Genomic DNA, 27403 nt, shown 5'->3' with positions numbered 1-27403 from the left:
TAAAAATGAAAAGATTTCACTTTCTGGTCTCATCCTTTTATTTCACAGCTAGTAAGATGGCCAAAGCCCCAATTCCAAGTATTATGGGGAGTTCAATACCCTCCCCTGGGAGCTTATTTTCTTGTGTTTGTCTCTGACTCTGAATTCCTGCTCTGACTGATCTTTTAATATCCAGTCACTTCCTGGGGCTAACATCTTCTTTCCATATTGCTTCACCCAGTGTGTGGCCACTGTCCTCTTTTTTTTGTTTCTTAAGGCACCACCGACATGTGTCTGTTGCATAAAACAGGTTTTACTGCAAACTAAGTGATAATGTAGGATGATAATAGTGCAATACAGAATAGAAAATTATTTAAATTCATTATTAAACTGCAAACCAAACAAAACACGGAATGCAAATTATATTTTCATAATGCGTGAACTGGACTTGCCAATCACAACTGATTTGCATATTGTGCCACCTGTTGGTGCAGCAAACTGTGTGGGTCTGAAGGGAAATAGATTGACAGGCTTTCTCCTCCTTACTCCAAAGTTGCTGTTTCCACGATCCCCATTTTACACTAGAGAACTAGGTACTCTTCCCTCTTCAATGTAACCTGAATATTATTCCCTCTCATTGAACATTAAGAGTGTTTGGACACTCATTTGGAGACTACAGTCTTTTTTTTTTTTTTTTGAGACGGAGTCTCACCCTGTCACCCGGGCTGGAGTGCAATGGCACGATCTCGGCCCACTGCAACCTCTGCCTCCTGAGTTCAAATGATTCTCCTCCCTCAGCCTCCAGAGTAGCTGGGATTACTGGCGCCCACCACCATGCTCAGCTAATTTTTGTATTTTTAGTAGAGACGGGGTTTCACCATGTTGGCCAGGCTGGTCTCAAACTCCTGACCTTGTGATCTGCCCACCTCGGTCCCCCAAAGTGCTGGGATTACAGGCATGAGCCACCATGCCCAGCTGGAGGCTACAGTCTTCAGAAAACAAAGTGTCAGGCAAAAGGAGAGAATGGGCTGCAGTGATATGCTGTATCCTAGGAAGAATATTTCTAGTAAGAAAAATTGTTGAAAGTAGGAAGAACACATGCATGATAGGGAAATCAGTTTTTAACATATATAATATAGATATGCATATTTTATGTTACAAATAAATATATAGTATCATATGTGAAATTATATATAAACATATATAATATTGTATTTATATAATACATATGAAAAATGTAAATACATACAATTTTATATATGCAATATATATGTAAAATGAATATCCCCATTCTGTAGGTGCCCTTCCTACATATATGTTTCATATATATTTACATACTTATTTATTTTACAAATATATATATTTCTTGCAATGCATCAGATAAACAGGTATTGGGGTCTAAGAAAATTCCACCTGAGATTATTTATGGTGAAATAGTTCAGACTATTTTTGCTGTCAGGCATGTGTCACCCAGACTGTTTCCTGAATTCCAAACCTACTTTTATCTTCTTCCCACATGGTGTATCAGTATGTCAAAGCCAACAAGTCCAAAATCAAATTGCCTCACCCCACCCCTGTTTGTGGTCTTATTTTTGTTTTTCCTAACGTCATCCTTTAATCATCCTGGTTTCTATCTCCTCTCTTCCCGTTGCCCTCACATCCACGATTTTGTTTTCCTAAACTTCTTGTGTCTGCACTCACAAAATGTTCCATTTTTTCCTCTGTCTTGCATTTCCATTGTTACTCCCTTGTCACACTAATTTCTTTTCTTATTAAATCCCATGGTGGTGATTGTAATAAACTTCTAATAGGCATGTCTCTGTTCCCTCTCTTTATAGCTTAGGGTTCTAAAGTAGAGTTTAGAATCATGTTTTTCTCCTGATATCTCTAAGGAATTTGGAAAGAATGAAAGAAGGTTGTCTTCTTTCGTGCTGAGTAAAGCTTCCATGTCTCTTCAGATCTTTCCTTTAATAACTTTCTTGAAGGTACTCTTATTTTTTATAGAAGCACATGAGGGTGGATGTCAACTCTGTGTTGTTTAGTTACAGCCTTTACTCCGTCCATACTCAACAAGTCACTATTCTCTATTTATGATTTTGCTCATGCTAGTCTCTCTCCCAGAATACTCCCCATTATTTCATTACCATGTCTTGCTCATCCTCACATGTCTAATACATCCAATTCTTCCAGACTCAAATGAGATAATATCTCTTCCCAGAAATCTAGTAGGACCAATATTCCTTTCCTCAGAATTAATTTAACACTCTATGTTTTACTATAAATATTTCTGTCTTCTCTTTCATATCAGACAATGACTTACTTTGGGGAGGAAAGTGCTTCAACACAATAAGTTCCAATATATATTTATCAAATAAAAGTTATAAGATTGGCAAATATTAAAAATAAAGGCAATTATAAAGAAATGATTATTAGTATAGTACAACTCTTTTCATCTTTTTGTCAATGAAACCGTTTCCATGTTAATCTGGGCAGTCTAGATTATGCTGCAGTAACAAATTAACTCCCATATCTTTGTGACTTAACATGTCCATGGATTATTTTTGGTGGTGCTACATGTCCAGTGTGGATCATCAAATGAACTCTGCCCTCCATTGCTATTCAAGGCACTGGGTCAACCTCTACGTTGGCTACGTTGGCTAAACCTCTACGATACTGCATTTGCCAAAGGTAGATGAGCATCCACGTTCTCATATCTATCATCCAGGCTTTTGCTTAGAAGTGACACACATGTACTCTGTTGTTAATCCATTGGCCAGAATTAGTCACAAGGCCCCATCCAACTAAAAGGGGGCTGGGAGAATTGGGAAGTACATGGATATTGAATAATTGAATATTTGGTACAATGTCTTTATTACACTTCTCTACCAGATTAATTAGTACTGTACTTACCTTTGGAGAGGAAACATACCTTATATGTCTGGATAAGAAACATTTTTACACTCTTAAATCTATACAAATTTATAAAATGAATTACATATTTTGAAATTAATACATTTCACATGCAGAAATAAATATCAAGCAATGAAATTTCAGGCAGTTCAATACCATTTCCTTGTTAAAGAATCAGTCAACAACAAAATCTAAAATTAAAATTTATCACTTTTCCTCATATGAATCTAAATTGTATATATCTGTTTTCTTACTCTTCCTTTTATTTGCACACAGAGATTTTTAAAAATTCCAAAATTGTAATAGCTCATTTGCTTTATGGCATCAATAATAGTATTTATTAGACATTTATGTTTGTTAGTTAAAAATAACAGTATTTATTATTGTGTACTAAAAACGTGTCAAGAATGATGTATACATTATCTCTTGAAATTTCAGAACATCATTGCTCGGTTGTAGGCAAATTGTTAATATTCTCATTTTACGTGTACAGGATTGAAACCAAAATGGAATTATAATTTTCCAAAATTACCAGTTAGTGCAAGGTAAAGCCAGAATTTGATCTTCATTATGTGTAACTCTAGTCTCTAAATTATAATCTGTTTTCAGGTAAATTACTAAAGGCATCTATTACAACTAAGTTTGGCTCTTTACCTCCAGAATTTTCGGTAATGTATTGATTTTAAACACTGTAAGACAGTTGGATATTTTTCAAATGTAGGTATAAAATAAAAAGGAAACTCTAGGGCCTCCCATTTAAGAACTCTGTCATCTGATGAGTCCCAGAAGGAATGAAATAGTTTTATTTCATTGACTTTCAGAGGTAAATGGAAAGATAGTTATGTTGGAAAAGGCTTTTCATTAGGGGCTGCTATTCTCAAAACTAGGAAGACAAGACAGCTACAAAATATGCTGTCATTTAAAATTATACATTATTGCAAATGTTCAAGAAAAAAGCTTGAGCGCTAGAATGCGGAGAGTCACTAGATTATAGCCTTGGTGTTTTGACAACTAGTCAAGAAAGGGAACTCTGAGCTTTTTGCCAATTAACAATGGAAAAGAGCTAGGGGCTAAGGGTAGGCAAAGAGAAATGAAGATATGAACTTGGGAGAGAATTAAAGAATTTGATATCTTTTGCAGAACATTGTCCTTTGTTAGGAAACTATAGCAGTTCCCCCTGATTCGTGGGGATACATTCCAAGACCCTCCAGTGGATGATAGTGCCATACCTGGTTGACGTTGATCAGAGCACGTTTCTGTTCACATCTTCCATCCACAAATTTAATGGCTTTTACATCTTAAAGCATTTATCACGTGCTACAGCTGTAACTTTTGCAGTTTGAAGTGAGATAAGCAAAACTAGCATAAATTTTTTTTTCCTTCTTCACAATTTCATGGATAGAAGATGTCTCCTTATCATAGATCTTAACCTCAACTATAATTTTTGTCTTTTTTAAATTAAATAAAGAACTTCCATCTTTTCACTTAAAGGAAGTATTTTATGGCTTCTCTTTGGCATATCCAAATTGCCAGCATCACTACTATTGTGCTTTGGGCCATTATTAAGTAAAATAAGGGTGACTTGAACACAAGCACTGATACTGTGACAATAGATCTGATAACCAGGAAGGCTACTAAGTGACTGAGTGGTGGGTAGCATCCACAGCATGGAGAGGCTGATCAAAGGGGGAGGCACGTCCTAGGCAGAATGGAATAAGAAGGTGCAAGATTTCATTACACTACTCAGAACACAGCACGATTTAAAACTTATGAATTGTGTGTTTCTGGAATTTTCCATTTAATATTTTTGGACTGCGGTTGACCCTGGGTCACAGAAAGAGCAGAAAGCAATAATGCATATAAGTGAAATTACTGTACTCTGAGCATCTTAAGGAAAGGAATTTGCTTCAATGGGCATGTGAACAAGTAGAAACTTTGTTTCTAGACTGAAAGAAAGGAGGACCATCCAGTGGGTAGTTTCAAAGATGTGTTGAATGGCATATTCTATGTTTTCCTTTATTACACCAAACTGCTTTCTACTTCTAGCCTGAGTTACTTTTTTGGCTTGGTAACTTTCTGCATTACTTCTTTTTCTATATGTTTTAGTATTGTTTGAGCTAAAAAGGGAGATTCATTGATTCTTGGCTCTTACTTATACAGCACATGTTGACAACAAAAATATTCTAAAATTCTTATTTGTTTTTGACCTCAAAATGAGGCCATGTAAGACAAATGCATTAAACAGCTCATCTTCATTATTTCATTCTGACTAAGTCACATTGAGATACACATCTCACAGTTAACGAAGATTGAATAAGCAGGAACAAGATCTGTATATTTTTATTAAAGTACTTAATATAATTGCTACATTCTATATCTCAATTTCTTGATATTTGGAGTAAAATCCTATTATAAGAGCTTTTGCACGTTTATGAAAATTGGCAGAATCAGTGAAATAGCGTAGGAGACCTTATTCTTCGGTATAGACATTTCTTTAATTGCTAAGAAAAAATCATATTTTTCCACATATTAAAAGTTATACAGATGTAACCAAATTTGCACCATATAATATTCTTTTGAAAGTGAAATTATAATCACTCACTTGGTATCTAATTAATCCAGAGTGCCTCTCACGTTAAAGGCTTTACAACCTGGGCAAAGGGAATATTGGCCTGGGGCTACAAAGATAAATGAGCCAGTGACTCTGGGGACTTCTCTCTATAAACTTCTTCAGGGAAGAATCAATATTTGAAGTTTCTTTTCAATATTCAAGAGGTTTATAAACTGAAGTTTTAGGATCTTAAAATAGGATTTCATGTTGAGCCTCATAAAACAGCAAAAACGTGTACAAAATTTGGTAAGTTTTCAAATATTCATTTGTCGGGTGATAGAATAGAAGGTGTAAAGCTTTTATCAGATTATCAAATAAGCCTATATGTACAAAAAATGAGCATTATTGAAATAATAGTTTCTTTCTCTTGTTTTCAATATAAGGCAAACTGGAATAATGAACTAAGGGCAAAATTGAGAGTAGAGACACGATGTTATGACACATTAGGGCTTGAAAAGAACAATTCTTATAGGGGTGGAGGGTGTTATGAACTTGAGGGTGACTAATATTTGGAAAAGTGAAATAGAGGAAATGGCAGTGAGTGAAAACACATGGTCAGTACTTTGGGGACAGCATTTTTTAATCTACTTTTAAGTATGACAAAAGGTGTAGTACAACTTACATTTGAAGGCAGCTTGGAGGCAGATTCATATATTCTATCATTCAAATAATGGAGAGACAGTCAACGTTTTTTAGCATGGGAACAACGTGATTAAAAAATACCTGCTTATGGTGATTGTCTTGACAATACTAAAAAGGAGAGCTCTTGAATTATCAAAATTAATTGGTATCTGATTGTAATGATCCAGATAAGGATTACTAAAAGTAGAAATTGTGAAAATAGAAAGATACAAATTATTGCAGAAATTTCAAGATGAGAAATTTTCTTGATGAGGAAAGGGGAAAGATAAATCTGAACTGGAACCTGCATATTTAGTTCTGTTCCTTGTTTCAAGAAGATTTAAATGTAGTTATACTCACTAAGGGAATAAATGAGCTCATAAGCACAATGGTAACTCTATATATGCATAGATGCCTACATTGTTAGGTGAACATTTAGGAAGAATGAGAAGTTACTAATCCAACGTATCCTTTACTCAAGAATGTGAAATAATATAATGGTGGGTTCCATGTCTGTTAGGGAAACGTCGAAATCAATGCTAGGAACCTCATGTTATCCCTGTAAGTAAAAAATTTACATTCCAAGTTAATAACGTGGGTCACACCATTGTCTACTATGGCAACTTGTGTGTATTTATCGTAATTATAAACTCTATGCTGAGAAGCTGTTGGAAACAAAATCCTATATCTCATTTACATAGATCCACCACTAGGAAAGAAAATTTTAGGAAATCACACAGTTTTTGTAATTAACTAATAAAATATTTTTAATTGACTACTGTCACAAAATAAAAATATGTTTCTCTTTTTTTTGTAGTCAATTTTAAAGCAGTAAGTCAAGACAATGGAATTATTAAAGGTGTTAGCTGACTTTAGAAAAAGAAGAGGGCTGAATTAAGCTGGTATAGATCAAAAACAAATGCAAATATTATGCAAAATATAATACAGCTCCTTTCTCTAGCCATTATAGCTGAAAAAAGTGCTTAACATATTTATCACCTACGCCCCTCTTCATCCCTCTCCTTAGGAAGTAGCAATTGTCTAAACAGAGTTTTAAAGAAAATAAATTCAATACCTGGAACCCAAGAGATACTTATAAAATCTTGACAGTGATAAGGAAATCTGACATAATTATTTAAAAGAAAGCTAAGAGGCACTGGAGGAATTCTTAATTAATTTTAGAAAACTTGGTTTTTGTTTGAGCTACAAGACTTCTTTAACCTTCTTTTCATCATTTGTAGAGTCAGAAAGTTGGACAGTGATCACTAAGGTCTTCCTGAGCTCTAATAATATTGGATTTTAAAGAATGAAAGAAAAGCAAACATGCAATAGTTTTATGTGTGAGAATAGGCATCTATAATCTGCATAGAGAGAACAACACTGTTCTATTATTGAAACCCAAAATGAACAAATCAACAGAAAACCAATATCAAAAGAAGACCTAGGAGGATATTTCATATCCTTGGTTTCATACAGTGACAAGGAACCATGTCACCGTTGGAATAAATGTATTGTTGACAGAGAGTAAAGCAGGTTTGAGATAATTCAGTCTTGTGGCAGAAGGAATTGGAAAGACTGCCTTGTCTTCTCAACTAACATTGGAGATCTCATGACATCTGTGTTTGAGGTGAGGGTTTTGTTCAGAAAAAAGAACATAAACTCACAATTTTATATTTCTCATGTTAAAGACAAATTATTTTGACATTTGTTAAAATGGCATTGAAGGTTTTATTAAAAGCTTTTGCAATGAGGATCAAGACTATTGCCATAGTGAAGAGAGATTAGGCTCAACTCTGGATACAACAAAGAGAACTTGGGATTTACAGCCAAGGAGCAGAGTGATGTGGTCAGTGGATGAGAAATTACCAAGAAGAGACATTAAGGGTAGCTGCTAATTGTAGCTAAGGACTTATGTATCAAAGGTGGGGGATGAGGAACTTGCAGATAGCAAAGGTGGGGTGGATTCTCTCCGGACTGATTTATCAAGATGCCTGCTAAAACTAGGCTAACCAGATTGAGAACGGAGCACAAGGATGAGGCATCCTCAAAAGGAGGGCCCAGAGAAGCCTGTCTAAATTTTTATCAAGAAGGGAGTCGTCATTAGTCATGACTGTATCCAGTCACCTTATTTTACAAGGGAAATTGCTTCTAAGCGATTATCTCAAGAAGTGGCTACATAATTTTGGCCTCAGTATAAAATGAAAATGTGGAACCCTTGTACAAAAATTAAGATTTTCAAGACGAGGACAGCAGAACATCAAATCAAGTGGTGGTTTCTTCCAAGCATAGCACCTAGTTCAGCTCCACAAGTTGCCTGACTATGAAGCTGGCCTGGGTCCCAAACTCCTTCAGAGTAGGATTTATGGCTCACATATCTGCCAAAGACCTGAATAAATGTGTTGAAACAGAAACCCAGTAGGTTTAAATAACTTCGTGAGGGTCACTCGGCATTTCAGTCATGGAACTAGGATTACAAATGAGATGGTCAGAGGCAGTGAACTTGTCTCCTCATTGTTTTGTGCTCTGAAGGCAGGGGCCTCTGTTCAGTAGATTTACATTTAGCTTAAGCATGTTCCTGTCAAGAAAAAAATGAATGTAAAAGGAAAGACATTTATATTGGAGAAACCAAAGTTAATGATATTGTTTGTAAATTCCTCCCTATTTTAGGTGAAATTAGTCTTTATATTCTGTATTTTCTTACATGCTCTTCATCTAGGAAATCCTGCTTCTTCTTTTTGGCAAGCAAATATTTTCCTTGTGCTCATGGGTATAGATCAATAGACCTCTTTAGTTTAGAAATTCAGAGATTGGGTATATCCCTGAAAGATTTCCTGCTTGAAGTTTGATATATCTACCTAACTACCTACATACATATATATACATATAAAATATGTAATGTGTTTATACAGAAAATATATATGTAATTTATATATTTTACATATATAAAATTAAAGAAAAATTGTGCATCAATTATTAATAAGGAATTATCATTTTTGTAATTAGGTAAGCAAGGATTGGGATTAATAATGCTTTCTTTTTTCTTTTCTCCATAGAGCCATTAATCCAATTCATATTAAAGTATAACTAAATTGACCTATAAGGTCAATATTTAATCTTCTAAATTAACTGTGGTATATAGCATCATAGAGCAGAAAAAAGATGGCCATGGAAATGTAAAGAACTATGTTTATTCTCTCTGTTTTTAAAATTTTTTTAGACACAGGATCTCACTCAATCACTCACGCTGGAGCACAGTAGCATGAAGGTCAAGGCTCACTGAAGCATTGAACTCCTAGGCTCAGCCTTCAGGGTGGCTGGAGGTGTGTGTCACCATGTTCAGCTGATTTTTATTTTTTGTAGAGACAAGATATCCCTATGTTGCCCAGGCTGGTCTCAAACTCCTGGACTCAAGCAGGTCTCCCGCCTCAGTGTTGGGATCACAAGTGTGAACCAACATGGCCAGCCTGTTTATTTTTCCTATGGCCACTTACCATGTAATGTGTGTGAGCATCAAATACCTCACTTGTTAAAAAAAACTGATAACAGTATCTGCCCTTTCCTCACTACACAGGATTGTTATGAGGGCCAAAGTCATTTACATAGTAACACCTTTAAAATCTGTAATATATATATTGTTTAAAATAGCAGAGTCAAAATTATTTTACATACGTTAATGCTAAATTTGCTTTTGGAGAATCATTTAAATTTAGGAAGCCTTAAAAACATAATAGGAAGAAGGAATTCTGTACAAAAAAATTGCTGTTACCATAGGGAAATTAAAAAAGCTATCTTTTTCAAAATATTTTTAAATGTTTTATCTATGCAACACCAAAAAGAACTAAATTTTAATACCCAGAATTATGAATGTAAATCTATCTCACATCATTAAATAATAGTGATTCTTTTAAATGAAAAAATTATTTTGGCTACATGTATATTCATGAAGGAGCACCCTATATTATCTTAAAATAATATGATGAACTGGATGTTTCTAAAACAATAAATGGAATGACAGCTATGGAAACTAGAAAACTCATTTTCTGTAAGCAATGACAGATCATATCTTATATTTTACTTCTCCATTTTTCAGAATCAGTAGAAAAGATGTTAAATCTCTTCATGATAATTTTAAAAATCAGCCTTATAATCCCTCCATTTATAAAAATGTTATGTTATATAACAGGCTAACATTTTTTCCTATGTTAATATGTAGTTATAATTTAGCATGGATATGAAAGGTTATTCCTTTTATTGAAAATGTTTTATTTGACTGAATGTTTCAACAACAACACATTGCAGAAGTGTGCTGGCCCTTTAATGCTCTGTTTCTGTTGTCATGGAAATAAGATTTTCAAGTAGGTTTATCTGCTGGGCTTTGCTTTTTATAGACTTCCTATCATTTTAAGTTGGTTTTAGACAAGCATCCTTATCCTTCAAATAAAAACACTAATCTTTATTTTACCATATTTCTTAATATTTTTCCCAGTAGGATTTCTCAAGATCCTGGAGGGTGGGGGACGTTCGAATTTCCAGGCGCGTACATTAAATATGAATGTTCAGCTCCTGGTTCTAAAAACAAAGATTTAAAAAAAAATTGTTATGATGACAAAGAATTCCAGAATCCATTTCCAATTTTAAGCTTATAAAATGTATGTTACTCTCAAATTACTGTTAATTATATAAATACAATTTATATATGCAAATATTTTGTAACATGAACAGAATCATGTAACTTACTCATGTTGCTTATCTAAATGCAACCTTGGCCTACATATTCCTTCATAATTTAGCAGCCACTTATCTTTAGAATTCATTTTTATAGAGAGACAGATTAGGTTAGGATCTGTTTGCTACTAATTAGTTGTGTGACTTTGACAAATTAGTTCAACTATATCTTTTTCAATATCCTTCTCTGTAAAATGGGGATAATAAGTAAGTAATAAGCAGAGTTATTGTGACAATTACATGTGTTACTATATGTTAAGGACTTAAAAAAGTAATTTGAGCCCAACGGGAACTCAATTAATGTTATATTTGCCAATGTTTTGCTATTATTGTCTTTCACTATTTTCTACCGTTCTCCTGTTCATTCTTCAAGTGCATTAAAACTTTTGCTGCCTTATGACTTAGCCCTTTGGATATATCATTGAATTATCATTAACATTTTGCTCTTTCATGCTGGATTCTTCACTTCCTTGCCTCTATAACACTTGGAAATTCTGTATTTATTTATTTATTTTTGAGATGGAGTTTCGCTCTTGTTGCCTCCAGCTGGAGTGCAATGGCACGATCTTGGCTCACTGAAACCTCCGCCTCCTGGGTTCAAGCGATTCTCCTGCCTCAGCCTCCCGAGTAGCTGGGATTACAGGCGTGCGCCACAAGGCTACTTTTTTGTATTTTTAGTAGAAAAGATGTTTCGCCATGTTAGCCAGGCTGGTCTCAAACTCCTGACCTCAGGTGATCCGTCCGCCTCGGTCTCCCAAAGTGCTGGGATTACAGGCGTGAGCCACCGCACCCGGACTGCATTGATTTTATTACTCGTTTACTCTCTATTCTTCCACATGCAAAGAGATTCAATATGCACTTATTAATGTAATGAATAATGGAGAAAATTTCTTTAAATTGGCATAGACATTTCCCCTTTTTTCTAACTCACTAAGTAAATACTTTAAAGATTGAAATCACCCCCAGATTTTCAAATGAGGCACTTTCCTATGTCCTGAAAAAATTATGATGGGTTAGGTTTTACACTAATTATGAGAAACTCTTTTCTATTCTATGGTCAGTTGTAGCCATAGCTGTCTTCTAATGTCTATCAATAAAACTAACGAAATTATTTTTCTCCCAGTCATATTGGAAATAGCTGTTTGTTCTTGATTAATTGGTTTTAACAATCTCATTACTGAAGAATTTAATTGGGATGGCTCTACTTTAGACGTAAGTTACATTGGTCTCTCTCACTTCAGGAATTATAATTTTCAATTTTAAATTCCTAATTTTAATTATACATTAATCTCTAAAGATGTCATGGTAGAGTAATATTATTAGCTAGGATCTCCTATAAATTCTTTTGATAAGTTTGTGTATCTTTTGATGGCAATAAAGACATCAAGAAACTCTTTGGAATTATAATATATGAACAAGCTAAATGGGAATTAACAATGATTAATAACTTCAATTATAAAGTATTTTTCTTGAAATCTAGTGTTCAAGACTAGTCTATTCCCACAGTGAAAATGTTTAGGTGGTACCTACTACGTTGGTAAAATGTCTGTTTCTGTTCAAATTATATTTTCTCATTTTAAAAAAAAAGTGTTTTTTATTTTTGAATTGGGTTTATTATATATTCAACATGCAAGTTCATTATCAAATAATATAAGTACTGCTCTCAGTCTGTCATGGCTTGACTTTAGATTTTCTTGAAGTGTCTTTCAAAAAGAGAATGTTTTACTTTTGGTGAAGTCCAAACTATTTCTTTCAAAAAGAGAATATTTTACTTTTGGTGAAGTCCAAACTATTTCTTCCAGGTTTCCATTTGTATTTCGTTTTGCTTAATTTTTATGCAAAGGGTTTTTAAAAATTTTAATGTAGTAGAATATTTTAATCCTCTTCGTTATTGCCTGTGGAATGTTAGTCTTAGTTAGAAATGTTTTTCCCTTTATCCAGTTGACAAAGGAATTCGTTCATGTTTTCTTTAGCACTTGTTTGATTCTATTTATTTGTTTTCTTCTGGTTCATCAGGAGTTTATTCTAGTGTATAATTTGAAGTGTTGAGTCAAATTCTTCTTTTTCAAAATGGCTGTCTTGAACCAATACCATTTATTTAAGTCTGGCTTTTTAAATAGGCTATTAATGCTTACTTTATATTGGATAATCTTAAATGAAAAGACACTAGCAATATTAAGACCAAAGTAATAGCAGAGAATATCTCCTCAAATAGGTGTTTATTTTGATTATTCCTGAAGTCAGATCCATTATCATATATAGATTAAAATTTTCAGTTGGGCACGGTGGCTCACACCAGTAATCCCAGCACTTTGGGAGGCTGAGGTGGGCCTGAGGTCAGGATCACCTGAGGTCAGGAATTCGAAACCAGCCTGGCCAGCATGGTGAAACCCCATCTTTACTGAAAATATAAAAAATTAGCCGGGTGTGGTGTTGTGGGCCTGCAGTCCCAGGTACTCGGGAGGCTGAGGCACGAGAATCGCCTGAATCAGGAGGTAAAGGTTCTGGTGAGCCGAAATTGCACCACAGCACTCTAGCCTGGGTGATAGAACAAGACCCTGTCTCAAAAAAAAAAAAAAAAAAAAAAAAATTCACTGCTAGAAACCACCATATCCTTTGTTCACATAAAGTTTTCCTAATGGCCAGGAAGGGGTAACAGATTAAATGTGAATGGGGATGTAGTAACAACACTTATATTTGTTTATATTCAGTACTGCTTTATTGGAGTAGACTACTGACTTTGTTGCAGGGAACTAGCATTTAGTGCAGTAGACAGAAAAAAAGTTGCAGCTTTCCTTATTTAGGGTAGAAATAGATATATACATCACCCTATCATCCAAGCTTCAGACAGTAAAACTGTTTGAACTTGAAATGCATCATGAGTTTCAAGTTCAAACAGTTTTACTGTCTGACACTTGGATGATAGGGTGATGTTTATTTCTATTTTTCCATGAGGGTAAGAGAAAATCTCAAATTAAATGGTAAAATTCTCATGAATAGATCAAGAAGTGCTTTACTTTCTTTCTCTCAATCCCTTTTCTTGGAAAACTCAAGCAGAACTGATGATGTAAGTCATTATTACAGGGGTGCGTGTGTGTGTGTGTGTGTGTGTGTGTGTGTGTGTGTGTGTGTGTGTTTTAACCAAGGCCTACTGAACGGCTATTCTTTATTAGGAGCTGTGGTAGGTGCTTTGGAGAACTAAAGAACATAGAAATTTGGTGTTTTCTCTGACTGCAGATATTCCTTTTGTTAAAAGCAGATTTTATTCAAAAGTTGTACCATTATTGTGTTTTGGTCATAGGTTGGATAGCCACCCTTTTATTCTTGCATAATTTTGTACTTAACAAAGTTCTTAAGCTAAAAATGTAGAAAAACACAGAAAAAAATAGAGATCTCCAAACTTATAATCTAGCCACAAAGGCAGATGAGGACATGGATGACTATCTAATAAATGTCAAATAAAATAATCAAATCCTATAAATGTCACAGAGAAGAGGGATCATTGGTTCTTTTTCCATAAATGAGGTCCTCTTGCCGTTGTCCCTGTCCCATCTGATAGCAACTCTCTGTCAGTGCTCAGGCTTAGAACCCTGGTGCCAGCCTTAACTCTTTCTCACCTACCTCACAGGCGGGCTTTTAGGAAATTCTATCAGTATGGTCTTCAAAATATTGCCAAAATTTGTCCATTTCTCATAACCCCACAGCCCCTCTTTTGGTTGGATCCATCATTCTCTCCCTTCTGGGTTACTGTAGTAGCTCTCTAGCAGGTCTCCCTGCTTCCGTTCTTGCTCCCGGCTATTCTCAACAGCGCAGCCTGCTGTATTAGTTTCCTATTGCTGCTGTAACAAATTACCATCAATTTAGCTTAAAACATCACATGCATTGCCTTACAGTTCCAGTGGTCAGAGGTCTGAAAGGAGTCTCGCTGGGCTAAAATTAGGGTGTAGGCAGGTTGGTTCTTTCTGGAGGCTCTAGGAGAGAATCTGTTCTCTTGCCTTCTCCACTTTCTAGAGGTTCCCTGTATTCCTTGGCTCCTGGCCCTTTCCTTCATCTTCAAAGCCAGAAGCATAGCATCTTTCACTCTCTCTCTCTCTCTCTCTTGCTCTTGTTCTTACTCTGTTTGTCACATGGTTCTTCTCTGACTCTGATCCACCTCTCTCTTTTGATGTCCTTTATGATTACATTGGGTTCATGTAGATAACCCAAGATAATCCTCCCATATCAGGATCCTCAACTTAATCACATCTACAAAATCCCTCTTGCTATGTGAAGTAATATATTTACATGTTCTGAGGATTAGAACATGGACATCCTGGGGGAGTTGTTATTCTCCCTGCTATGCCTGGTGAAGCCATTTTAAAACAGATAACATCATGTCACTCCTTGGTGTCAAGTCATCTAATAGTTCTAATCTCATGTTCCATAAAAGCCAAAATTCTGTGATCTACAAAGCTGGACATAATATACCCCATTGTCATTGTAACATCATATTCTACTTTCCCTTCTATTTTTTTTTTTTTTTGCTCAAGCTGTGCTGATGTTCATGCTGTTTGGGGGGCATTTTCTAACATATTCCTGCCTTAGGAAATTTGCATTGGTTCTTTTTATTCTGCACTTTTTCAAAGTTTTTACTTAAATTCATGTTCTCATTGTTGTCTTCCTTGACCAACCTGTCTAAAACCTTTACCCTACTTCTGGAAATTTTATACTTTTCCTCTGTGGTTTTTTATTTATCTCTTCAGAACATACCACTATGTATCATACAATGTGGTTTACTTATTAAACATTTTGTTTATTTGTCCAAGAATGTAATCTCCAAGAGGGCAGATATTTTGTCCCTTTAGTTTACTCTTTGCTCTCCATCACCTAAAAAAAATTTCTGACATGTGGTACACCTCAAAAGACATTAGTTGAGTGAAAGAATCTACGAAAGGAATAGGATCTGAGGAGCAGAAGAAAATGGAACCGAGACAGAAGAAAAATTAGGCTTGCTGTATGTATAGAAGTGCACTCCAGGTTGAGAGAGGATGGTGATTAGAAACACAGAGGGAATCAAGTGTTCAGGGAATATCAGTAACAGAGCATAATTGGGTAGAGAGGTAGAGAAAGCCAGATATTCGCCAAAGATTCCTACTCTGTCTTTATAATGTGGAGCTGTTCCTGGGAAGTGGCTGCCAGGCTGAGGACCACATTTCTCAGCCCCCTATAATTAGACATAGTCACATGATGGAGATCTAGCCAATGGAATGTCAGTGGAACCATGGGCATCTCTTCCAGGCCAGACCTACAAAAAACTTTCCACGTTCTACACCTTTATGCTCTTCTCTTTCTGGCTTTTGGGTAAATGTTCTGCAAGCCCCTATTTTTCAAGCACATGCATATAAAAATATTTATAATATATAAATTATGTATTATAATATATATAACAGGTTTATAAAGTATATATTATATATGCTTTATTATATAATGTTAGTAAATATAATTATTTGAAAAAATAATATATATAGTTAATATGTACTGTAAAGTATATATTATATATAGTTAATATGTACTGTAAAGTATATATTATATATTTATAAAGTATATATTATATATTGTACACAAATATACAAGCATATATATATATATATATATATATACACACACACACACACTCACACACACATATACTTGGGTATGCTAAAAGGGGTTGAAGTACACACACCAGGAGTCAATATTGGCGCCTCTTGGCAGTATAGTGGTGGTTAGAAATGGAGAAGGACAGAGAAGGTTTTTAATTTTAAATATATTTTTGTATTTCATCCTCCAGATTTTCTGGTTCACTAGATATAGAGTAAGTTTTGGGATCTATGTTTTCTTAAAATCTTCTCAGATGATCAAAATATACAGTCAGGTTTAGAAGATGATCTCTGTCTGGTTCCCCAAGACAGCCATATTCTTGAAGAGGTAAGCTTTTTGAGAAAGATGGTATACTAAAGTTAACAAAAGTAAGCAAGTCAATTTCCACTATGAGATAAAATGTATGTTTCCTAATCATTTAGATTAGTCTTAGTGTATGATATTCTCATGTGCTGTTTATATATCGATAGGGTCCAAAGGAGAAACATGGTATAGTAAAAAGACCTGGGCTATGCTGTCTTATTGGGGATTTCTGAACTCCCAATAATTGGCAATTTTTAACAAGCGCCCAAGATAATCTGGTAAAGTGCGGCAGCACTGTCTTCTCAAGGCATGAATGCACAATGAGATCTCATGGTGAGCTCAGCAGGAGAAGCTGGAGAAAAGATAAAGAAAGGGAAGAATAAAGGCAGCGTAGTTAGTTCTAGGACAGAAAGAGTAGGTGCCATGTGGCTGGTAAGGGAGCTCTTGACTCAATGTAAATACCAGGGATGAAAAGAAATACACTTACCAGTAATCAATCTTTATGCTTCTTTGTTCTTCTCTTCCTTTGGGAGAGATATCAGATGCAAAAGATTAAGGAAAGCTTTAATAAAATTAAGAAGAGATGTATTTTTGTTTTCTAATAGTAGTGATGGTAATAATACTTGGAAGATTGGTTATAATTATCATTTTTATGACTCAGGCTCTCTCAGCTCTTGTTAGTCTAAACTTATAAACAGTTTTTTTTTTTTAAATTCTTGGTAAGGGAAAAGTGCACAGGTGAGAGAATGCTGATAGTTTAATCCGTTCCATGCAGGATTAGAAATATAGTGGAGACATTGTGTACATACTCAAGCAATGTGAGTTTACAGCACACATTCAATACAAAAGGAGTAAAGAAGAGAAAATCAGTCTGTGAAGGTCAGAGATGCAAACTGTGAGTAGGCTAGTGGACTGCATCCTTGAGTCAGGGTACTGAAAATTCTGCACTCTTTTTCACTTTTTAAAGATTTTGTAACCACCCATGCAAACAAGCAAGCCAAGAATAAAACAAACTAAAAAAAGCAGCCGAACAATTCTAAGGGATGGTGGAGTCTTTTGTCCTTTTGTGGAAGCATATACTTGCCCTCCCCCACTGCCAGGCTCGAAGCCAGAATTGAGGCGTAGGGACATTCTATAGCAGATTTTTGCATGGTTTTATGAAAGCCAGGCCATCATTTTCAGATTAAAGGCCTGGCAAATAAACAGTTGAGTAAATCGTAACACATCTCTCTCGGTTGGGTAGTCACGGCCTCTTTGGCAGTGCTGCCTCTCCTTTCCTCTGAAGTCACTGCAGGTGTCAGTCTCTCTGATATCTAGTAGGGTAGCTACACAAAACCTAATAGGACCAACTTTTTCTGAAACGCACTAGCTCAGAGACGGCGTTACAGCACTTCTCTGGAAGGACTTGGGAATTTTTTAGCCCAGTTTCTTCACTTACAATTCAAGAAATCGTGGTCTCAATCTTACTGACTCATGTAAGGGCTTATCAGACTGATTTTCTCTCTGCTCTCTTCTCTCTCAGACCTAGTAACTGCTGCTTGGTTTGATGCCCTGGGTATAGCTGATTTGAGGTTCCCACCAGGGACCCAAAATAATTTGTGACTGGTGGTTAGGCAGAAAAGTTCAGATGACTGCAAGGAATCACAGTTTCTGCTATGACTCATCTACTGTCAGGGCATACTGTTTAAACATTTTGTCCTTTAATTTCCATATTAGTTAAATAGGAAAATAATATATCTTAATGACTCTACTGGGAACAACACGAAGCTGAATTAGACTTCACCAAAAATATTTATTTGTTTTCATGTTTATACCTTGCCTTATTCCAAAAAAGTTACCTGTTATCTAGGAAGATATAAAAGCATGAAGGATTGAAGATTGCTCTATGAACTGGATTACGGATGTGGTAAAGGGATTTAAAAACAAAACATAACAAAACAAACGGACTAGCATTCAGCTGCGTCTCTGCATGCTTCTACAGAGTCCTACAGGTGGTAAGGAGGAGGAGCTGGGAGAAAGGGTCCACCTTGTTTCACGTTCTATAATTTTTGCTATGGAAATCTGCCTTTGTCACTGATTTCTGTTTTTCATCATTCTGTCTTCTTTCTTTAGCCCACCCACCCCCAGGAGTCTTTATCCATACTAATAATTTTCACCAGAATTTCTTACTGATGATATTTTTGCTTTTTGTTAAGAGCCTCTCCAGAGAAGACATTTATCATGCCCTACTCAGCTCCTCCCATATTCTGAGAAAGCAATCTTACCTTTTGGGGGAAATACTCCTTACAATCAATCCTTCCCTCGATGGAAATGCTTCTTCTTTCTGGTGTTGCTTTGAGGTATGAAGCTAGCTGCTGTTGGCAATTGTATTTCCTGCTTAGTGGGAAAGTCTGAAATGGAGATGATGGCTTCACAGTGCAGAAATAGTAGAGGCTGGAAACCATCCTTATTGTCTTTGGGAACCGGCATTCTTGTGATCCAGATGTTCCCCTGTCCTGACATGTCCACTTTGTGGATGTGCACCATGAAACTCCCCATTTGATTTTAGCTGGTTGTAGCTGGTTTTCTTTCTCTTGCATTAAAAGAGCCTTCAATAATATAACAGATCAATATAATACTTGTATGTGAATAGAATAGAAATCTTGCATGGTTTGGGGGAATTAGAAAATAGAGATCAAGACATAAAACATTCTACTATTTGTCAAGTATGTGAAAATTTTCTAGGACAATAAAATAATACCCAAGTTAATGCTTCCTTCCTGTTGGTCCAGCTATCACTAATTCCTTCTGCCAGATTCTAAACAGACTTTAAGCTCCTGTGGGTAGATACGTTTACTTCATTTCTATGATTTTAGTACCTACCACAATTTATGATGCATAATAAAAACTATATCAGGAACTTTGAATATAAATAAATATAACATATTGTCTTAAAAGAAAAATCCTTAAAATAGCAAGTATTTCACATAACATTATATTCTACATTATTTTGCTTTATCCTCCTTGTCTTTATAAAGAAAAAAATACTACTTTCTTGTTTAGTTGAGGTTGAGGTTTAAATCTCAAACACTTTTGAAAAATCAAGATTAGAAAATAATTTTGGAGTCACCTGGCTGAAGAATAATAGTTTGTTATTTGTTTGTTTGTTTGTTACTAAATGAGTTCCTGAATTCTTTGAGAAAGGAAATAGGAAAGTTAGAGAGCCAGAATTTTAAGAATCAAACAAAGAGCCAGGGAGTTGGCAATCCGAGGAAAGATCAAGGGGGCTCTGATCTAGATAAGGGAGTATCAGGGAAGGTACTTCCAGCATTAAGAAGTCAAGTAGAATTAAGATGGTTAGGCCAGGCATGGTGGCTCACGCCTGTCAGCCCAGCACTTTGGCAAGCCGAGGAGGGTGGATCACCTGAGGTCAGGAGTTCAAGACCAACCTGGTCAACATGGTGAAATCCCGTCTCTACTAAAAATACAAAAATTAGCCGGGTGTGGTGGCACATGTCTGCAGTCCCAGCTACTCGGGAGGCTGAGGCAGGAGAATCACTTGAACCCAGGAGGAGGAGCTTGCAGAGCCAAGAGCTCAGATAGCGCACTCCAGCCTGGGCGACAAGAGTGAAACTCCGTCAAAAAAAAAAAAAAAACAAAAAAAAAAAAAAAAAAAAAAAGATGGCTAAATGGGCCTTAAAAAGTTCTATTTGTGACCTTTGAGAAAACAATATTGGGGAAATGAACTGAAGGGAAATCAAATTGCAGGGGACTTCCTAGGAGGTGGAGAAGGGTGGGAGTAGCCTGTCAATGAATCTAATTAAGCACGGATTTGTTTTGCAAAACAGAAAAAGATGTTACTTTCTTGACATGGGGCCCATCAATGGAGTATTTTAAATTTCATGCTAGGAAATTTGTGTTTAAAGCATTGGGAGATTGGTCTGTTCAAAATAAATTACTGTCTATAGTCAGGCATAAAGTAATTTAGACTTCGAAAATGTAAGCTTAGTGTTTTGAGCTTTTATTTAAGAAAATGTACCGAAGAAGTCAATGTTACAATAAGCAGAGCACAGCCATTCAAAGGTACTCTCAATTTTGACTAATAATTCTACCTTGCCCTTTCTTGGTGTCTTCAGGCTAAAGTATGTAATCTATTAGATTCAAATTCTTTTTTTTTTATCCAGTGAGTTTAATTTATCCAGAGTGTAGCTCTGCAGGGATTTGCAGTAATTAAATAAAGGGCATTTCTACCACTCCATGTGTTTTGATAAAACTCTGGCTTTAATTTCTAGTTGACAATAAAAGACAAGTAGAAATAGATGCTAATAATAGATATTACTCCCAATGAAAAGGAATTGTATTTTTTAAAAATAGACAAATAAATGAGATAAAGGAGTCAAATAAACTCAGCAATTTAGATTTCTTTTCCAGTTTAGGAGATAAATAAAAATTGTCCAATTAAATCAAAGTTGTTCCACTTACTTTTTTTTCCCCCAACCCAGTTAGTATAGGGGTATATATGGAGATACAGGCAAAAGTGAGTCAGGATATATAAACGAACAAATCAATATGAAAAAGAACAGAAATAATGGAGATTCTACCAATGAACCTGAACAAACACATTGAGTGAAATCAGTAAGTACAGAATGGCGGCATGCATACATGACATATATAGTAAGAAACTTCTATTTTATTTATACACTCTTTATTCAAAATGGATGAAAGATATGGACGCTGAAGAAACCTACTTGCTTTGAATCTCAACTCTGCCATTTATTGCCACTTATGAGTGATATGATCTTGGTAAAATCACTTAAATCCTTTATGCCTTAGTTTTTATATGAAAACAATGGGCGTAATATTAGTGACCACCTAATAGAGGTATGGTGAAGATTAAATGGGATGATATATGTGTGAAGAGCAGTGTCCGGTGCATAAAAATGGCTTATATAAGCATTAGCTATTATTACATCATCATTATTTTATATACACTTTGGCCTACATAATTATATAAAGCTGTGAATATCATTCGTGCATTTATGTGTCTAAAAAATGTGATGTAGCAAACGTGCCCAAGTTTAATGCAATCAGACTGTGGCATTTAACACAACCTCACTGAATGATGCTCAATAAAAATAAAAAACGAAGTGATTTTCATCACTGCTAGCTCATGGGCCCCAAACTCACATGACCAGCTCAAACATCACCACCCAACGATAGATCTTTGTTGATTCCCATGCCCCCACCTCTCCATATTCATGTGCATTTTCCTCCCTTCTGTCTCATTCTCTTTCTCTCCTTTCTCTGGTCCTCTGTTCCCTGCCTCAAATCAGTGGCAGTGGATCTATTAAACTCAGAGGATGGATGTCCACTTCATGCAGAGCCAACTACTATGCCTAGACACTGGGCTTAGTTTGACCTCTTTTGCCCAGATTACAGCAATTATAAGAAGTTGATCTTATAGTATCCAAATCTGAGATTAATATGTATTACATAAAACTATTTGTGGCAGATTTTGCATTAGGTTTTCTAGTAACCTGCATTTAGTTTTATGGTCACAAAATGTCATGTCCTCCATTTAGTTTTATAGTAACTTCCCAGATTCTCCAAGAAAAATGAGTCAGATATATATATCTATATATATATCTTATATATTTCCTATATATACATATATATGTAATATATATACATATATGTAATATATATGTTTTATATGTATATATATATATATATTACATAAATGACTTATTTTGGTAGTTTTTCTGAAATAAGGTTATTGAAGTGTCCACATGCAAAACCTGGAAACTGCTAAAAACCCCCAGCGGACAGCTCTCCAAGTAAAATAGTGAGAAAAACACGTTTTCACTTGGCATCCAACTATACCACTGACTTCACTGTTTAACTGACTTTAATATTTTATTTAACTTAATAGGTTACAATTTCCCCAACACAGTGTCTTTAACAAATTATTGTTGGTATTAAAATAGAGAGTTGTATTTTTTAATCATATAATTTAATCTAAACGGATATTACTAAATAATCTTTCGACTTGAAACTTTCCCCCTGTCTTGATATGATTATGGTTATAACTAAACTTATATCGAGTCCATTTTCTATTTATTTTAGATATATAAAAAGTTTAACATTCTTGGCCAGGCCCAGTGGCTCATGCCTGGTGGCTCCCAGCACTTTGGAAGGCCAAGGCAGGTGGGTTGCTTGAGCTCAGGATTTCGAGACCAGCCTGGGCAACATGGCAAAATCCAGTCTACAAAAAATACAAAAAATTAGCCAGACATGCTGCACGCTGGCACATGCTTGTAGTTCCAGCTACTTGGGAGGCTGAGGTGGGAAGATTGATTTAGCTGGGGAGGTGGAGGTTGCAGTGAGCCAAGACGGTGCCACTGCACTCCAGCCTGGACAACTGAAATCAAACGCTGTCTCAAAAAAAAAAAAAAAAAAAAAAAAAAAGATTAACACTATTTATAATTTTAAAATTTGAAATGTTTTTAATGCCAATATAAATTTACAGTGTTTCTATTTATATAAATATATTTTATATCATTAAAAGATAAAGTTTATTGTAATTAAAATTTACTTTGCAAATGTGAATTTCTAAATCATTTTGATAATTCATAAGATCTATGGGTTCTATAAGTCTACTTATAATTACCGCCTTTGTTATTATTATTTTGCTCATTGTATTTCAAATGTTCATCCACAGATTCGAATTTAGAAATCTGTTAGGGCCACAAAAGTAAAAAGATTTTAAGCAATTAAGCTAATTTTATTAACGTAATTAAAAACTCTTTGCATTAGGGGATTAAAGAGCATTTGTAATATGAATACTCTTACAAACATAAATATTTTGTTTGTAAACAGCAGAATCACTCTGTAAAGAATAACAATTGTCTTCAAACAACACAGCAAGATTGTCATCTTCTTAGTTTTTTTCTATTTCAGGAACAATTAAAATACCATTTAAAAATCAGGCCATGGAACCATCTAAAGTTCAAACACATAACAAATTCAAAATATGCCCCCTGCTAAATTTTTGAAACAATTAACAATTTGAAAAACTCACATGCTTTCAAATATTTCCATGTGGTTTCTTAGCAGGCTGTATCTTGCCTTCTACCCTGACTAATAACTGTTACAAGACAATTCTACTTGGTGATAAAATTTGTTTTGGCAGAACTGTGGCATAAGCAAGTATAGAACTGACCCAGGAATTGCCAAGCCAGATCAGTCCACTAGTTTTTCAAATTGCGTATACTGACCTCTGAGAAATCAGTATATGAATATACAATGTTTCAGGGAAAAAGACCTATTTATAAATACTCAGGATAACATTATTTTCACAAAAGCACATTACTTCATCACTCAGAACAATATACAGTTGATTTAAAACCTGGTATTTCATGACCTGAGGCCTTTCTCTTATCTTTTCCTAGTTTATGGGAGAATAAATTATTTGAACTGACACCACGTTTGAGGCCAGAGGAAGAAGCAGACTAATGTTTACTGAGTGCCAACCATGTCTGTGCCAAAATTTGTGCGGAATGCATTTGATCCTCACTAAATCCCTGATGAATAGGTATTCTTTTCCTCATTTACGAATGGGAAACAGAACCTTAAAGAGGTCATGGAGGATGAACAGGGCTGGCTGAGCTGCCATTTGAAACTCTGATTGCTCCTTACAGAACATCATGCGGACCAAACCAACAGAGCCTAGAGAATGGCCCGAAGGCTTGTGCGCAATGAGAAATAATCCAGCTATTTGTTCTCTAAGCCTGTTGAATAAATAGCTAATTGGTTTGCACCCTTTCCAGCCTGCTTCATAGAAGCAGTGTTATGATGAAGAGCGCAGGTTTAAGAACCAGACCTTCTGGGTTCTAGTCCCAGCTCTGCCGTTTACTAGCTGTTACCTGGAACAAGTCACTTGTTCTGTTTCTGTGTTTCTTTAGCTGTGAAGTGGGGATAATAATACTATGTACTTCACAGGGTTATTTTGAAGATTAATGAATTAAAGTGAGGACATAAATGCTAAGACCTGTGGTTGGCATATATAAGCTCTAACTAAACGTTTTGTATTATTACATGAGTTATATCGGGTGGTCTTACTGAGCTACTAAGTATAGTTGACATTTTTTTCTACAGCATACATGCTTCACTGTTTCCTGTTTAAAATGGCTATAATTACATCATTTTTGTATAGCATTTTATATTATTCAAAGAAATTTTTCATCTTCTGTCATTAGAGAATCTACTTTTCTGAAACCCCATTTTCCTCGTCTGTAAAATAGCTTTAATTAATGATACTTACTTCATGGGCATCTTGGAGGGATAAAATGAGATCTTGTATCTAAAACATTTAGTGCAGTGACTTCACCTTGTGAAGTCAGTGAGACAAGTGTTAAATTCATTCTGTATTTGAGGAAGTAGATAAAAAACATCTTCGCCTAAAGTCGTGTAATGAGTTAGTGGTACATCTTCACACACAGTGGAGTAAACCGACAGATTACTTGTTAATAAAGAAATAAATCAACATTAGAACTCTTTTTTTTTTCCTAAAACGCTAGTGATCTCTCCATTTTCTTTTGCTGCCTGACTTGGTATACATGGGCATGCTGGTTGTAACATGAGTTTATTAATAAAAAACTCAGGAAGCTCTCTTTTCTGAGCCATGAGAAACTTGTTTTTGTTGACTTACAAAAGGTGTTTTAAATTTCACTGCACAAATTGCATGTTTCTGTATTCACTTCTTTGTGAACCACTCAGAGAAGGCTGATTATTAGCACCCTCTTCTACCACCCCAGTTTTCCGTTCCATCTTTCATTTTATGCATAGCAATATTTACCTCCTTTAGTGAACGTAATCAAAAGTCAACCTAATGTTGAAACTACTATATTAACAACTCGGAAATGTGCAATGACCACATAATAGTATTACATTTAAAAAGCAGTGTTTTATAATGGAAAGTGTGATAGCTTTGGAGTCACACACACTTGCGTCTCAATCTTGTCCCTAATTCACGATACTCACACACACACACACACATACACACACACACACACGTGTGCGCCACTGAGCAGGGGAGGAGGGGGGAGAGAGAGAGAGAGAGAGAGAAAGAGAGATTAATTTCTGCATTAGGTAATATGTTAAGGTCTTCCAAGCCTTATGGTACAGATCAGTGGCCAATGGTTTTTGAGACTGAATGATAAGAGGCAGTTTTTTGTTTGTTTGTTTGTTTTGAGACGGTGTCTCCCTTTGGTACCCAGGCTGGAATATATTGACATGAACATGGCTCACTACAGCCTGGAACTCAACTCATCCTCCTGCCTCAGTCCCCCAAGTAACTGGGACCAGAGGTTCACTCCACCATGCCCTCTAATTTTTTGAGATGGGGTTTTGCTATGTTGTCCAGGCTGGTCTTGAACTCCTGGGCTCAAGCAATCTGCCCTCCTCGGACTCCCAAAATTCTGAGATTACACTTGTGAGCCACCGCACCCAGCCAAGACTTTTTTTTTTTTTTAACTAAAAGTTTGCGAATCTCTTCAACTTGACTTGAAAATGTTCAACTTGAAAATGTTGTGTTGTACCACATAAAAATAATTACAAAAGATCCCATCTGGACAAAAAGCACATTCATGACCACTGCTGATTGCTCAAGCTCATTGTCTTCTTTCCTTTCTAACGAACAATAAAATTCTATTAATGACCATTTCATAGTAGAGATTTTGACATATTTTTATTATTTTGGCTATGGATGATGTTAAAGATTGCCATCATCTTTAGGTTGACAACACAAGCTAACAGAGCCTCTAAAACACTCTTCACTGCCTCATTCTGATATATTTTCATCATTGCCCATGTAAGAACCTGACATTAGCTCCTTAACGTATTTGTTTATTTGGCCTCTTACCTTCCTCTTCTGAAATCTAAAGACCATGGGAGCAAGGACCCAGTATATGTGTTCATGGACTTGCCCTACAAATTAGATTTACCTCTGGGCAATGGTAAACACTCAATATATAATCAATGAATTAATGACTGAAAGACTAGCCTTGGGCAGGATTTCTTTGAGCATATTGCATTTCCTCTTAAATCAATTATTATAGGTTCTGTCTGATACTACTCCCATGAAATATACTTTTGCTGTTAAGATTACTGCACCCCAAGGTAACCTAGTAAAATTATCTGTAAAACCTTGGCTTGTGTGACTTTAACATTCACTCTGTTTTTTAAGGATAATGGTTTTTAAATTTTAAATTGATTTTAAATTTACAATTCAATTTATATTCAAGATTCTTTATGGGCTACAAGAGATATACAAGAAGAGATGCCTCAAAAAGTATCTAGAAATTTATACTGGCATCCTACCCATTTAGCTACAAGCGTTAAGACTTAAATAAAGACATCTTTTGAAGATATATTTACATCACTTTTGCAGGAATTGATTAGTCAACATCTGTTTACTTTTTGTTTACTGAGTCATTTAATGTATTGGAAACAGTGAACTTTTGAGAGACTTTTGTATTCAAATTTTGCTTCCTCGTAGTTGTAGAACTTGTGAAAATCATTTGCTTGTCTAAATTTCAGACTCATACCTTGTAAAATAGAAATACCACTTACTCTCAGGGTTGTAAATAATAAGAA

General features: G+C 35.4%; 1 protein-coding gene and 1 long non-coding RNA gene across 7 annotated transcripts in view; one reads left to right on the top strand and one right to left on the bottom strand.

The window, feature by feature from the left end:
• Positions 1 to 27403, top strand: part of GPM6A (glycoprotein M6A) — a 368138-nt gene that overhangs the window by 149855 nt on the left and 190880 nt on the right. The gene's annotated exons all lie outside the window — the stretch shown is intronic.
• Positions 16600 to 27403, bottom strand: part of LOC129397648 (uncharacterized) — a 35024-nt gene continuing 24220 nt past the window's right edge. Inside the window, exons 2-4 of the long non-coding RNA XR_008625273.2 lie at positions 19033 to 19356; positions 17256 to 17292; positions 16600 to 17120 (exon numbers count right to left, since the gene is read on the bottom strand). This is a non-coding gene — a long non-coding RNA (uncharacterized LOC129397648). The remainder of the gene's footprint in view (positions 17121 to 17255; positions 17293 to 19032; positions 19357 to 27403) is intronic.

Source organism: Pan paniscus, chromosome 3, assembly GCF_029289425.2.
Source record: "Pan paniscus chromosome 3, NHGRI_mPanPan1-v2.0_pri, whole genome shotgun sequence".
NCBI classification, from domain to species: domain Eukaryota; kingdom Metazoa; phylum Chordata; class Mammalia; order Primates; family Hominidae; genus Pan; species Pan paniscus.
The sequence above is the reverse complement of the archived record's forward strand: the minus strand, read 5'-3'. Positions and strand labels throughout refer to the sequence as shown.